Source organism: Aedes aegypti, chromosome 3 (assembly GCF_002204515.2).
Source record: "Aedes aegypti strain LVP_AGWG chromosome 3, AaegL5.0 Primary Assembly, whole genome shotgun sequence".
In the NCBI taxonomy this organism is placed as follows: Eukaryota; Metazoa; Arthropoda; class Insecta; order Diptera; family Culicidae; genus Aedes; species Aedes aegypti.
In genome coordinates, this window is record NC_035109.1 from 313,147,140 (window position 1) to 313,162,008 (window position 14,869).

Consider the following 14,869-nt stretch of genomic DNA (forward strand, 5'->3'; position numbering starts at 1 on the left):
TCCAAAGGATCAATAAGATATTTTATGGGACGCTTCAGAACAGCTAATCACATATTTTTGTCATTTTGTAAATTAAGTTTTGTGGCGTGGAATGAACGTTAGCTGAAATATTATTCTCGAACGTCCAGCAAAAAAGTAAAGTTATTTGGACAGATCGTTATGCGTATATAAGAAGGCCATTGTGTGTTCAAAATGTATTATAAATGATAATGAAAATAAATTTGTATAATAGAGAGCAATATCGTGAGTTGCAAACACATTCGAAATGTTAAACATTAATCGTTTGGTCGTTATATTGCAAAATCTTATACTTTTTGAACCAAACCTAAATTTTTGCTCATTTAAGTTTTCTTTATATTTTAAATATTTTTTTCTAGGAAAATAGATTAACATTGTTTTTGTGAAAATTAAAAACTATTGTAATAACAAGTTTTTTTTGACAATCTCTAAAATCAAGTTTTTTTTGCTAATCTTCATTTTGGTACTCTTCAAAAATATTGATAATATTGATGATGATGAAATTCTTTCACATCATTTATTGAACATCGTTGAAAATTAGTTACGTTAAGTTTATTTTATCTTATATTCATTTCTCTGGAAAAATGTCAATAGTAGTTAAATTTAGTGTTATTAAATCAGGATGCTTGTTTTGTATAACACAGGAAACCTAGATGTAAGAAATGAATGTCATGATTGAAATAATACTAATAAAGGAATAACAAATGTGAATTATTAAATTTGTGCGCAGATTTCCTTCTTATTATTATATCACCATTGGTATATTGACCTAATTCTTTATAAAAGCGAAGGCCAGGACCTACCAGAAATTGTGCTCAGCCTCCTACAGTATGACTTGATTGCCGAGAACGTTACCAATAGCCTAAGGGGCCGTCCATAAATGACGTAGCATTTACCACTAATTTTAACACCCCCTCCCCCCTCGTAGCATTTAGTCACAAATTCTCATACCCCCCCCCCCCCCCCTGGAAAATACGTAGCATATCAAGTACACCCCCCCCTTGAATTTTTTATTATTTTATTTTCATAGATTTGGCAAAATCGAAATATTAAAGTCCAGAAATTCAAAACAAAGTTTGATATTGATTACTGACTGAAACCAAGGGACGTACTCGCAGCTCTATCTTGCTAGCTCATTGCGTCAAAATCATACAAAATAGTTGTCAAATAATGGTGAAGGCGTAATCAATTTTCTCGAAAACATTTATTTTATGAATTTAGCAGAATTTGCTGATTAAATTGTCAACTGCGCACTGCAGTAGCTCGTAGTATTTAACTGCTTGCAAACAATATCTCTTCTTCTTCTTTCTGGCGTTACGTCCCAACTGGGACAAAGCCTGCTTCTCAGATTAGTGTTCTTATGAGCAATGAGCACTTCCACAGTTATTAACTGAGAGCTTTCTTTGCCGATTGACCATTTTTGCATGTGTATATCGTGTAGCAGGTACGAAGATACTTTATGCCCTGGGAATCGAGAAAATTTCCTTTACGAAAAGATCCTCGACTAGCGGGATTCGAACCCACGACCCTCAGCATGGTCATGCTGAATAGCTGCGCGTTTACCGCTACGGCTATCTGGGCCCCTAAACAATATCTCTCAAGTACATTGTTAAACTGAAATTTTGCGAATTATGGTTAAACTGGTTATGGACTTAGGTGGTCGGCTTTTCAATTTTACTCTTATTTGACTGCCGATCTCCACCCTTGACTGAAATGATAATTTGATATATTTGCGCTCAAAATTCATTCGGAAACAGGTTAAACAAGCTTTTTTCCAAAATTATGTAACTTGAATGTTGGTTCCTAGTTTATACAGGTTGAATATAATTTTTAGTACTTTTGCTGTTGTTAAAACCTAAAACAAGTTTAAAATCAAAATGTAGAAAAATGTTATGTAAATGTAGGAAAATGTGTAAATTTAGTAAAATGTGTTTGGATTGATAAAGCTAACAGCAATGAGTAAGAGTTCAAAATATTTTATAATTTATTAAACAGAAATTTTATCTCTCAATTTGAGAATGTTATTTTTAATTCGAATCCATTACCGAGTGATTTAGAAAACTGAATGATGGAACAATTTGGAAAACACGCGAATTTGATGTCCTCACTATTATCCAGGCTGTGACTGAATGAAATTATAGAATGAAAATAAAACGGTTGATTCAATGTCTTGATAACAAATGGAAAACCAATATTTTTCGATTCGATAAAGCATTGATTTTTACTTAATTTGCTGAACTTTTTTTTTAATTTATAAACAACATAGTTTGGACACGAATTCAATGTAATATTCACATATCTATTTAAAGCTTTATAAAATCTGTTCCATTGTATTTATCATATTAATGTTTTGAAACTGAATCATCAGTTCATAACCCAAGTTTAATAAGTCAGACAAAGAAGTTTGATTAAAAAAGCTACTAAGCTATTATTACCGATGTTATTTAAAATGCTACGTCCACTAGTTGAGACCCCTTCCTCCCCCTCGTCACACATCGTCACAAATTCGTGAAGCCCCCCCTCCCCCTAAAATGCTACGTCATTTATAGACGACCCCTAAGGAATGCGTCACATATCTACGCCTAATTTCCAAAAGCCTACATCACGGCGCATCCAACCTAAAGCGTTAGCTGTGGAAGAACCAACTTCCCTTATCTTATCAGTGAACTGGAGTGCGCGCGCAAAGTTTAGATAAAACGCGAAAAATCCACCTGCCTTAAGCGAAAGGCGTGGTAGGCATCGATAAGCCTTTAGTCCAGTTTTGGTAACAGGTGCAGAACGACGGTTTTTTTTCATCGGCGTTGTTCCATTTAGTATTTGCCTAACTGTTGCCCTTCAGGTGGCAGGTTGTGATTCATAGTTTAAATTTATTACGAGAGCGTTTAAGTGTTTCGAATAGACATTTTACAAAACTAGTGTTAAGTTTGATACGAAAATTCATCGTTTTAGTGTAACAGGATTATGATTTTCTAATAATCGAATAGAAAAGGTGAGGAATGGAATCAAATATGGCGGTTGGTCATAAAAGTTGTGCAAGCCCTTCTGTCAATAAGTAGCGCATACAGGAGTACAGAGGGTGTGATAAAAGTTCTAAGGATTGTGTGAATGGAGCATGTGATCAATGACTCATTTATAAATTCATCAGTTATGATAAATGGTAACTGTAGTGAGACATCCAGCATAATCTATGAACAAGAAAAAAGGATTTCATCACGGCTTATTGGGGTGGGGAACTAGATAATGAGTTATGAGTAACACTGAAGAATGCGTTGCACACCCAGACATCGACAGTTGAACATTTGATACGCGGTTGAAATATGGGTAGGATTCGGAGAAGCGACCACAATCAGCATCGGTTGTCGTCGTCGGAAAGCGACTGATAAGATAGGCATAGGCAAACAACTTTAGCAATAGAGAGGATTTGCAGAAGGTGAAAGCGCTGGTTGCAGGCAAGCATTGCCGTGTAGGAAAATTGATTGAAGTGTGTGGGAAGTTGAGTTTGTAGAATGATAAACTTATTCGGTCAACTGGTGTAGTGCAAGTAATTGATTGTGAGTATCTGGTTAAGATAATGATCCATGTGAAAGTAAAATATAATTTAAAGTAAATGAAAGAGATGATATTTCTAAGTATGCATTTAAGAGTGTAACAAGATTTTTAAATGAAGAAGAAATGCTTTTAATTAATTTAACTCTACTTAACCTAACCTAAACATAAATGTCTAAAATTATCAATATTTTTTTCATATTGTTTCAACATTGGATATTCTATGTAACTCATTGGTACTATACCAGGGAGGAAGCTTCAGAATCATTTTCAAAATTTTATTTTGAATTCTCTGCAATGCTTTCTTCCTGGTATTACAACAGCTAGTCCATATTGGTACAGCATACAACATGGCTGGCCTGAAAATTTGTTTGAATATCAAAAGCTTGTTCTTAAGACAAAGTTTTGATTTTTTATTAATAAGGGGATAGAGACATTTTACATATTTGTTACATTTGGCTTGAATGCCCTGAATGTGATTTTTGAAAGTTAAATTCTTATCTAGCATGAGCGCTAGATACTTAACTTCATCTGACCAATTTATTGGAAGCCCTCTCATCGTGACAACATGTCTACTCGAAGGTGTCAAATAAAGAGCTTTTGGTTTATGTGGGAATATTATTAGTTGAGTTTTGGAAGCATTAAGAGAAATCTTTCATTTTTGCAAGTATGACAAAAAATATCCAAACTTTTTTGCAATCGATTACAGATGACTCGCATGCTTTGTCCTTGAGCGGAGAGGCCTGTGTCGTCAGCAAACAAAGATTTTCGACATCCCTGAGGTAACTCAGGTAAGTCAGATGTGAAAAGATTGTATAATATTGGTCCCAAAATGCTGCCTTAATGAACACCAGCTCTTACCGGAAGTCTTTCAGACCTGGAGTTCTGATAGATACCCTGAAGTGTACGATTTGACAGATAACTTTGAATTATTCTAACAATGTATGTTGGAAAATTAAAGTTTTTTTTTTTAAATTTTACAATCAAACCTTCATGCCAAACACTGTCGAATGCTTTTTCTATGTCTAGAAGAGCAAGACCAGTAGAATAGGCTTCAGATTTGTTGGAACGAATCAACTTTATTACACGTAAAAGTTGATGAGTGGTCGAATGTCCATGGCGGAATCCGAACGGAATCATTCTGTTCAAAATGACCTTTTCAAAAAGTTTGCTGATGGAGGAAAGCAAACTGATTGGACGATAGCTAGAAGCTTCTGTCTGGGTTTAAAATTGGAACAACCTTAGCATTTTTCCATTTGTCAGGAAAATATGCCAGCTGAAAATATTTGTTGAATATATCAACTAAGAATGATAAGCTACTTTCTGGAAGTTTCTTTGGAAGTTTTCCATCATCGCCAGGAGCTTTCATATTTTTGATTTTTTTTAATAATAGCTCTCACTTCTTCCAAATTAGTCTCCCAGAAATTTTCGAAAATTTTCTCTTGATTCAGAATATTTTTGAAGTCCTGAGTAACTTAATTTTCAATTGGACTAGTAAGTCCTAAATAAAAATTGTGCGCGCTTCCAAACTGCATAGCAAGTTTTTGAGTTTTTTTTTCACAATCAGTAATAGTTTGTTTTCCTCTTTCAATGCCGGTTCTGCCGTCTGAGGTATTTTTTTTTCAAAATTTTAGATAATTTCCAAAACGGCTTAGAGCCAGGGTACAATTAGGAAATTATATTTTTAAAATTTGTGTTTCCTCATTGTGAAAATCGTTTTTAAATTTATTTCTGCAGATCCTGCCATATAATTTCCATAGTAGGATCGCAAGTGCGTTGAAATTGCCTTCTCCTGAGACGGATCAAGAGTTTATAATCATCGTCTATAACCATGAATTCAAATTTTATTTCACATTTATCAATTTCAAGAGCATTGTAAATATATAATTTCTTATGTGAAGAAATGTTAACAGCAAGATTACTATCGATATATGTTTCATATGTATTCCAGTCGGCTCGACAATAAGTGGAGCTGATAGGATTGAGAATCGCTTCATGGAATATTTGAAATGTAACAGGGGCATGATCAGAATCAAAATCAGCATGAGTAACCAGTTCGCTACAAAGGTAGCTAGAATCGGTTAAGACCAAATCAATCGTAGAAGGGTTCCTAGAAGAGGAAAAACAAATAGGGCTATTAGTGAAATTTGCTAAAAAGCACTCGTCAAATAATATTCTGCTATTGGAATTGCTTTATCGAATTATTCCATGAGCGACGTTTGGCATCAAAGTCACCAATGACACACCTGACAGAGAGAGAGGAGACAGTTGGCTTAGATTGCGAGCTCCCAAACAAGGGTGGAGGGCGGCTGTCAACTGGGAGTAAAATTGAAAAGCCGCCAACCTAAGTCCAGAATCAGTTTTGAGGCTTAACGCGGAAAAGTAAAAATCATTCTTCGCAAAATTACAGGTAATCAATGTGCTTGAAAGAAATTGTTTGAAAGCAGTTACCTGCTACGTGCTACTGCAGTGCGCTGTTGGTAATTTAATCAGGAAATTCTGCAAAATTTCCAAAATAGATGTTTGCGAGAAAATTGATAACGCCTTCGCCATTGTTTGGTCGTTATTTTGTATGGTTGTTTACATTTTAGAACCAGCGACACGTTGGGGTAGCAATAAAGAGCCGCCAGTACCATCATTGCTCCCAAAAGTCAAGGGAACCTGTCATCAACTGTCACTGGAAAACCGCACATTCAAAAGGCAGAGCATGAAAAATCGTCAAAATTCAAGTAAACGTAATTGAAATTTTTGGATGATTTTCGATGATTTCACATTTTTAAAAAGTTGAATACCTATTTATAGTCGTGTGTTGGCAATCTGATTTGATTTTTTATATTTATATCTTTTTTCATAGTAAACAACGAAAAGAGAATATGATTTTGACCAAAATAAGTTCAACTGACCATTGTGCAAACCCCAATAATTGAAGAAAGAAGTCAAAGAAGGCAAGCATACATGCCAACTGTCAATGAGTTGTCTCCTCTCTCTCTCTCAGATTTTGACTTTTGACTTATTGCGAATCAATTTCCGTAAGTTAGTATGAAGTAAGTTAACTTGCTACCCAGTGCATTCAAAAGGTAAATAGTCAGCTATGAAGCTGTGTTTCAACTGATACACCCAAAGTTTAGAATGACGAAAAAAGTGGATGTTTTATTCGCCTATGAATGATGATAGGCAACATCGCCACAATGTTGACAGACTCACACTTAAATCTGAATCAGCTCTTCCGCGACAGCAAACTCATTGGAGATCTGCTTCGCATGCTTGAGTTTTTCGATGAAAATCACTCAATCACATTTGATTCAGTTATAAAACCCGTCAAAAACTCGTGAATGTTGGTGTTTTATGTTAGAAAGGATTATTATGATTCTACCAGACTAACACAAAATCATTGCTTTGTTAGTGAATACGAGACAATGTATCAAACAGATGATCCAACTCATCCATGGTTTTTTGACTGCTGACTAACGTGATTGACAACTCACGCACGAAAAAAATCAAGCGTGAGTTATGAGTTCTTTACTGCTCCACCATATGCTCCATCTAGTCAATCAGTACGATTAACAAAACAATAAAACAGTACTTTTCAGTGCTACAAAAACAGTATTGTACATTTAGACCAAAATTGTCGGCAGGACGCTGGAAAACTGGCAACTTTGCTTACTTCCGATGTTACTTTCTGTTCAAATCATATGATCTCACAACACTGTAACATTTTCGCGTTCAATTTGGGTATCGTTTGCTAGTCGCAGTATTTGTTGAAAAAATAGCTGACTTACTGTTTGAATAATCGAAGTGACCATTTCTGGCGAGCAAAGATAATTTATTACACTGTAAACATGTTGGTATACATAGTTTTACAGAATATAAGAAAAAAACAATTAAGGTACCGTGGGGTAAGTGGATACAGAAAAATCATTAGTCAACTTCATTATTACGTACAGCTTACGTAAATAATGTAATTCAAACTTTTTTCTGTGGATAACAAATGAGGGACTAATATATTTCAAATCGTCACTTATTTAGATTTTTCAGATTTTTATGTATTAAGTATGAGGGACTTGAAAATTTGCGCCAAATGATCCACTTGCCTCACCATGTATTTAAATAAATTATCCCATATGGTTGGATCTTCATCTACAAGATACGTCTTCAGCGATATGATCAACCTCAAATGTGACCTTACTTTGCTAATACTTTTGTCATCAGCCTCAAATGCATACTTTAAAACATTTTTCAATGCGAGAATAGCTCGATTAGGAATATCCCTGTAATCTAATTTTCAAAAAGTCAATGAGTCTCTCTTAACCCCTCTACCGGCAGCTTCATTTTTTACCGCAAAATTCAAATTCAAATCGTTATAACTTTTTTGTTTTTCAATATTTTTGCACCATTTTTTCACAAGTTCTCAAAAAACTCTTCTAGTTTCGAAATCCGTGTCGATATTAATTATTGGTCATCTGGTTTAAAAGTTATTCGGATGTTCCTTGGGGGACCGACATTTTCCTTACAAAATGTCTCTGGCGGCCATTTTGTTTTTGATCAATTTATCAAAAAAATAAAATGTGGGCTATATAATGCCAGGATATAAGGAGCTTCTCTGACAAAATCATACAAATCGGTTCAGTACTCTTGGAGATATCTGAAAATTACGATATGATGTTTTTTGAAGTTTTTTAAGATCTTTATTTGGCCAGCGTGGTTCCAGAAATCTAAATGGCCATTACTTAAAGACGGCTGCACCAAATTGCTTCATTTTTTCACAACATACTCCCATTAATGCATTGTTCCGAAGAGTGAATACGATTAAAATTCTGTAGCCTGAGAAATTAACGGGGGGTTCTAGTTACGGGTCGGTCCCCCAAGGAATTTTGGAATATCTACAAAACCAGGTGACCAATGATCAATATCGACACAGATCCTAAAACTAGAAGAGTTTTTTGGAAGCTTGTGAAAAAATGGTGCAAAAATATTAAAAAACAAAAAAGTTATAACGATTTGAATTTGAATTTTGCGGTAAAAAATGAAGCTGCCGGTAGAGGGGTTAAAGTGATTCCTTGTACTTCACATTAACTTATTTGGATTAAAAAGCGTTGTCATTATTTTCCCTTTAACTTTACTCGGCTTAGACAAACATGTCAAGCATTAAGATAAACGATTTGAAATGTGAAAGAAAAAAAGTATTTTTTTAAAATTATGCCAAATGGGCGTTATGCCAAATGGCTATTATGCCATTGTAATTGCCTTCTCCTTAAACTTTGCGCCAAATGATCCACTTGCCTCACCATGGTGGGGTAAGTGGATCACCACTAAAAAAAATCTTTTCTCAAAACATATATGGTGTAATCATGTATACTAAGAATGATATTGCTCTCGTTTTTGTTATTAGTGCTAGTAATGTTATGTTTTGATACCATAAAAATTGAAAAGTGTCTTAATTTTATCAAAATATTACTAAAAATAATTATATATTAGTTCACACTAATTCAAACAAAAATAAAACATTGTAGCTAGAATTATTTGGATAAGTTATAAAGAAGTATTGTAGGATTATTCCTAACGATGTTTTCGAAAAACACTTGTAGTTTAAAAATATTAGATACATTTATTTTTGTTTAACAAACTGAAATCTTCTTATTCTATTTTTGAATGTATTTGTATCATTTGTCTTGAACAATTTATGTGGTCAAATAAGGTGCGATAATATGTTTTCAATTGGAAAATTAGTATATTTTGCTCTTTTGCAACTCAGCTTTAATAAACCACGAAAAGTTTTGTTAGAATTTTGCAATATTCATTCTTTTATATTTTCTTATACCAGAAAGATTAAAATAAATTTTAGGTGGATTAATTCAAATTTTCTATAGTCAATTAGACAAATTTAAGCTTGTAATGAGAAACAGTAAAAACAAAACAATATTTGCAAGTTTTCAAACTTATTGAAATTATCGTAGGCAGTCTGCTAATAGATGGTAATAATACTTGATCCACTTTCCCCACCCCATTAAAAAGTGGGGATAAGTGTACCATGCCCAATTGATCTGTATTTATTTATAAAATACACATATTTTTCATTGCGATTTATACAATTAGAACTGAAATGTTCACCATGCGTTGAAAAAACTAGTAGAATTTGGTTTAAGAAGAGATACAATGAATTTTTGATTGACGGAAAACAATTTTGAAATTAATTGATTTTTGCAGCCAACAAGTTTGCTTGTGTTAGTGTTGGTGTAGTATCAGTTTTGCATTAGTATTAGTGTGGACGTAAGGACTGTTCATTTTATAAAGTGGACACCTTGTTTATGCTATATCTTTTTTATTTATTAATGAAATCGTAAACGGTTTTCTGTGTATCGTTCAATTATTATTCCACAATGTTATGAAAATACAGAAACTTACAAAATGCTTTCGGTTGAAGAACTAAATAGTTTTTGCAAAAACTCCTAAGAAAAACTGTTCGTCAAGTTTAAGTATTATTTTTCGCATGAAAAAAATCCTAAATTTAATGAACAAATTGTATGTTGGTATCCTTTACTATTCAACTTAAGGTAGAGCTTTTAAAAACATCAATAATATTCCATCAGTTCCTGACGCTGAGTCACTTTAGTGATCTATTCCTTATGGTCAAATTTGCTGATACACCATCTTTTTACTACCAGCAAAAAAGTAAAGTAATAAGCGTGTTCAAAACTGGTTTAGATTACTAAAGAAACTATATATGTATGAAAAAAAAGCAAAATCTTGAGTTTTAACCGCATTCTTGGGTACCAAATTTACTGTTTATGGTCGTTTTATTGAAAAATCCCACACTTTTAAAATTATATACGCATGTTTATCGATCTAGAGCAAACTGTAAGCGTTTTTTTCAAAATATTTTGATAGGTAGTCTCACATTTTGAAAATAATACATGCAAAATAAATTTGATTTAATTCAAGCAGTGTTCCCAATCTTGATGATTGTCATTGTGCTTTGAGTGGTCTTCTGAAAATAAATTATTTGTTTTTCTATTGTGCCTTAAATATGACGTGGGGACTAAATCAGCAACTCTATGAAGGCGTAAGTTATTTTTATTATAAATACTATATTATTACTTCCGTCTGGACGTACTTTAAACCTTAAAATTCTACTCATATCAGTTCCATTTAAATTTAAGATATTTTTCTTTAAAAAAAATTGAGAAAAAATGATTTTATGATATCTGCAAAATTGCTTCTCCAAAAATAACTTGATATTTATTAGCAAGCTTCTAATTGATGATGCTTTCTAAGTACAACCATTTTTTGAAAATAAAAAATATAAATTGTCGAATTTTCCTGCCGATTTTTAATAATCCTTGATTTTGATAACCTCCAAAAATCGACCGTTCTAAACGTTGTGCCTTATTAGTGTGAAATCATATTATTTTGGTAACTTTTTTATTACCACAATATTGTACAATATTAGTCGAACGATGTACAGAAAACCGATTTCGATTTCATTGATAAATTAAAAAGATATTGCATGTCCAAAGTGTCCACTTTATAAAATGAACAGTCCTTAAGAACATAATCTAAAACGAAGCAATGCTGCGAAAACATTCAACATATTCAAGTATTTATGCTCAATATAGACAAATGATCCACTTACCCCACTGATACACTTCCCCCACTGTACCTTATCCTTTTGTTTACCTTTCGATGCCGCTACCCAAAAAATGTTTATACTGATCGTTACGTATCTGCCGAATTAAATTGTCAAAAAACTTCGGAAGTCGGAAGTCTGGACTTCCGAACTTCAATTTAGTGCTGGTGGCACAATATTCACTAGCGTAGAGTTGCAAAATTGTGGCTGTGGTTTTGCGTGGAGAGCTTGATATTTTATTCATATTATGTTTAACTTTGGCATAATTTTCCTTTATGAAAAAAGTAGGCATTGAGAAAGTAGCGCTCAAAGGTTGAACACAGACAAACTTAGAACAACGCTCGATCAAAATCATAGTCACGAGGACAAGTACGTGTGTTTGGCCAACGGATCAACAGATGGCGGTAGTGTGTAAACGTCAAACGCGAACAAAAACGATGCGAGTGCCACTTACCATATTTTATATCGACCGTTAAAAAGGTGGTGAGAGTGTGAAGTCTGTTTGTCTGTGGATTCGAAGTTTGTCTACTCATACCAATGTTCATAATTTGCTAATGCATTTCTGCAGGCTATCCAGCTTTTTACGATGGCTATAAAACTGCGAGGGATGATATGATTTTGACATTTCTTGCCTATACATTTAATAGCATGATTTTAGTAGACAATTTAGTATTTCGAATAAACTAAATTAAACATGAATCATTGATTTCAAGTATTTTCATTCCTTTTATACCACTTTAGGCACCCGGCACCGAGGGTTCTTTCACTCTACAAGAGGAAAAACTTACCACTGCTGATCAAAAGGAATTAAAGCTTTATTCAACTAAATATAATATCAAATACGAAATATATTATTTTGCACTCCATTTTTGGCTAAACTTGTTGGAATTAAGTCTAAATAGTTCCAGTCGAGTTATGTTTCTTTAAAAACCGTACATAAATTACGTAACCTTTTTGGAAAAAAAGGTATCCAGCCAATGAACAGTGCGCTCTATAATGTATTGGTATTTCTATACAAACGAACTCATCGATTCGCGTTGATTTTCTCCTATATAGTGAGCATTATGCTACGCTTGAAAACATGGAGCCATTTTGGTCAGAGATCATCAGAATGAGATATATACAGTATGGAAGAGCAAAATGATCAATAATGATCGAAAATATTTCAACGTCTATGTTGGTTATGTATTACGCAATGTATAAATAACCTACATGGTATAACTTTAACATATTATTTCTGTTTGTTACTTAACTGTCCATGATATGATGCAGGAAGCTATAGAGGGGTCTTTTGCTGGCTCATGATACGTTTCAAAGAACGCATCCACGCAAAATTTAGAGCACAAGAGTTTGAAAAAAAAAAGACATTCAGGAATAGTTACGGATACACCCAAGGCTGTTTAATTTAATAAAAATATTTCACATTCTCTGTTGTGCAGTACAGGGGCAAGTGAAAACTATAGATACATTTTCCAGAAACTTTCTCTGTATTTTTTACTACTATTTTACATAAAAATCAATTTCTGCATACCGTTTGCATGGGAGTCAAGCTAAAAAATACACGACCTCATTTATTTTAATTTTAAGTCGTTATGATGTAAACAATCTCACCTATACGATTTCCATTAGCCACTTGCCCAACGGTACCTTAGATTAATTAGGCATTCTAATGCCGATAAGCATGTTCCAAAAATTTTAATGACACATTAAACTTTCTTATCGCTAGTCTGTCACAACTGATTATTTTTTCAATGGCTCGAGCGCTATAAGGCATTACGGAGCCATTTGTGACATTATTATTATTATTCAAAATTCCTTCGATTATTCCAGCTAACTTTGTACTGCCATAGAACTTAAACTTCAATCGCTGAGTTGGTGGGACTATTGACCATAGTATAGATCTCTAGACCACTGTCAATACTTTTGTGGTCATTTGTAGCATGCATTACTACAGAGTAGTGTTGGATCCGTTGAATCTGTTGCATGCTCCTTGTGGACGAGCGACGGAATCCGGATCCATTATGTCCGGTTTGCGTTGCGCGGAAGAAAAAACGAAGTGTGCCGATGAAAAACAAAAAACAAACGCGTCAGTAGAGTTTGATACGTTGAATCTGTTGTATGCTACTGTCGAGCGAGCAACGAAATCAGTATCGTGTCCGGTTTGCGTAGTAACCGCACTATCAGTGTCGGTCATTCGTGTATATGCTCACGTATTCATTTCGAATTATATATTTATCGTTTACCAAAACGAATCCTTTCCCATATCCAAACTCTCAGTGTTTTCTTGTGGAAGTGCAGAGGACTCCTCGGCTTCTGTAAAGCAAGTAACACGTCACCATTTCCCTCCTATTCCCAAATTGACCTGCATTCGGAGAAGCAACTGCGGGCGATCAATCATGCTCATGCTCATGCTCATGCTCATTTGTAGCATGCATCGCTACATTTCGATTTTGCACAAATCTACCGTTTTTCCTTTGGGTTTCCCTTTTTTTCGATCACACAGACACATAAGAGCCCTGGATAAGTACCATAGTGAAAGAATTGTATAAATTAATTAACTCATTCTCACGCTAACTCGTGAAAAAAAGCCTCAGTACTTAAAATACACATAAAAGACTTTAGAAACATGCGCTATTATTTGGTTTCATTGATTTTTACACCTGCATTGATTTTAACACCTGCAGAGCTCAATGTTAACTGTCTTCCTTAAGTATCTAAACTCTCTTGAGATGATTCTAAACCCCGAATTTCATAGACCCAAGTGTCACACTGAACGCACTGTTACGCTAAATGCTATTGTCCCGAATATATTATTAGGGCAAGTGTACCATTAGTGGTGCACCTAAGGGAAAACTGCTAAAACACGGTGTTAAGATCATGAAATATATGATTTTAACGTATCATTCGATAGATCTCAAATCCTTCTATCATTCAAATGTATAAAAATCACGATTCATTTGAAATTTCCCTGCAAAAAGCCTTGCACCAATAATAGGAACACTGTTCCTTTAGTGGAGGTATATTTTAAAGATGGTTCCTTTAGTGGCGCAAACCATTGATTTCTTATGGGACCCTCCACTATGGGTACTGATGCACCACTATAGGTACAAAGGAGCAAAAAAATTAAGCAGAATAATTGTTTTAAATAGTTTTATGGTTAAATTTCATGAATATTATTCGATTACTTGTATCATTTTCGCATCGTACATAATACAAAAATATCACATAATCATTTATTAGCGCGAAACATGCCAAAACACACTACCTCCACTATTGGAGCTACCTCCACTAAGGGAGCGTTTGCCCTACCTTGAATGACAATGTCCCGTGATAATGGAATTCGAAATAAAGCCATTCTAGAAACTGGAACTCGCGGTAATGGTTTTCAGGTATTCCGGGTAATGGAATTCAAAGTTAAGGGGTTTAATTTAAATTAATTTTAATTTAAAAAGACATATTAAATATGAATAACGCAAACTGAAGATTTATATGTAATTTTTTTTTAACGAAGATTGTGCTACATGAACTTATTTGGTTACATGATGAAATTAGCTCCGTAATGCCTTACAGCACTTGAGCCTAAGGAAAATAGTGAAAGACTTTTGTGGCATGTGAGTGCATCGTGTCGTTGAAAACATTTGAGTATGCTTAACGGTTTTAGAATGCCTAATTATTCTATTT

At 34.0% G+C, this 14,869-nt stretch overlaps 1 protein-coding gene across 1 annotated transcript in view; it reads left to right on the top strand.

Annotated features, from left to right (window-relative positions):
• Nucleotides 1–2,752: 2,752 nt before the first annotated feature.
• Nucleotides 2,753–14,869, top strand: part of LOC5574953 — a 40,267-nt gene continuing 28,150 nt past the window's right edge. The window contains exon 1 of the mRNA XM_001655373.2: nucleotides 2,753–3,007. The gene's annotated coding sequence lies outside the window, so the exon portion shown is untranslated. The remainder of the gene's footprint in view (nucleotides 3,008–14,869) is intronic.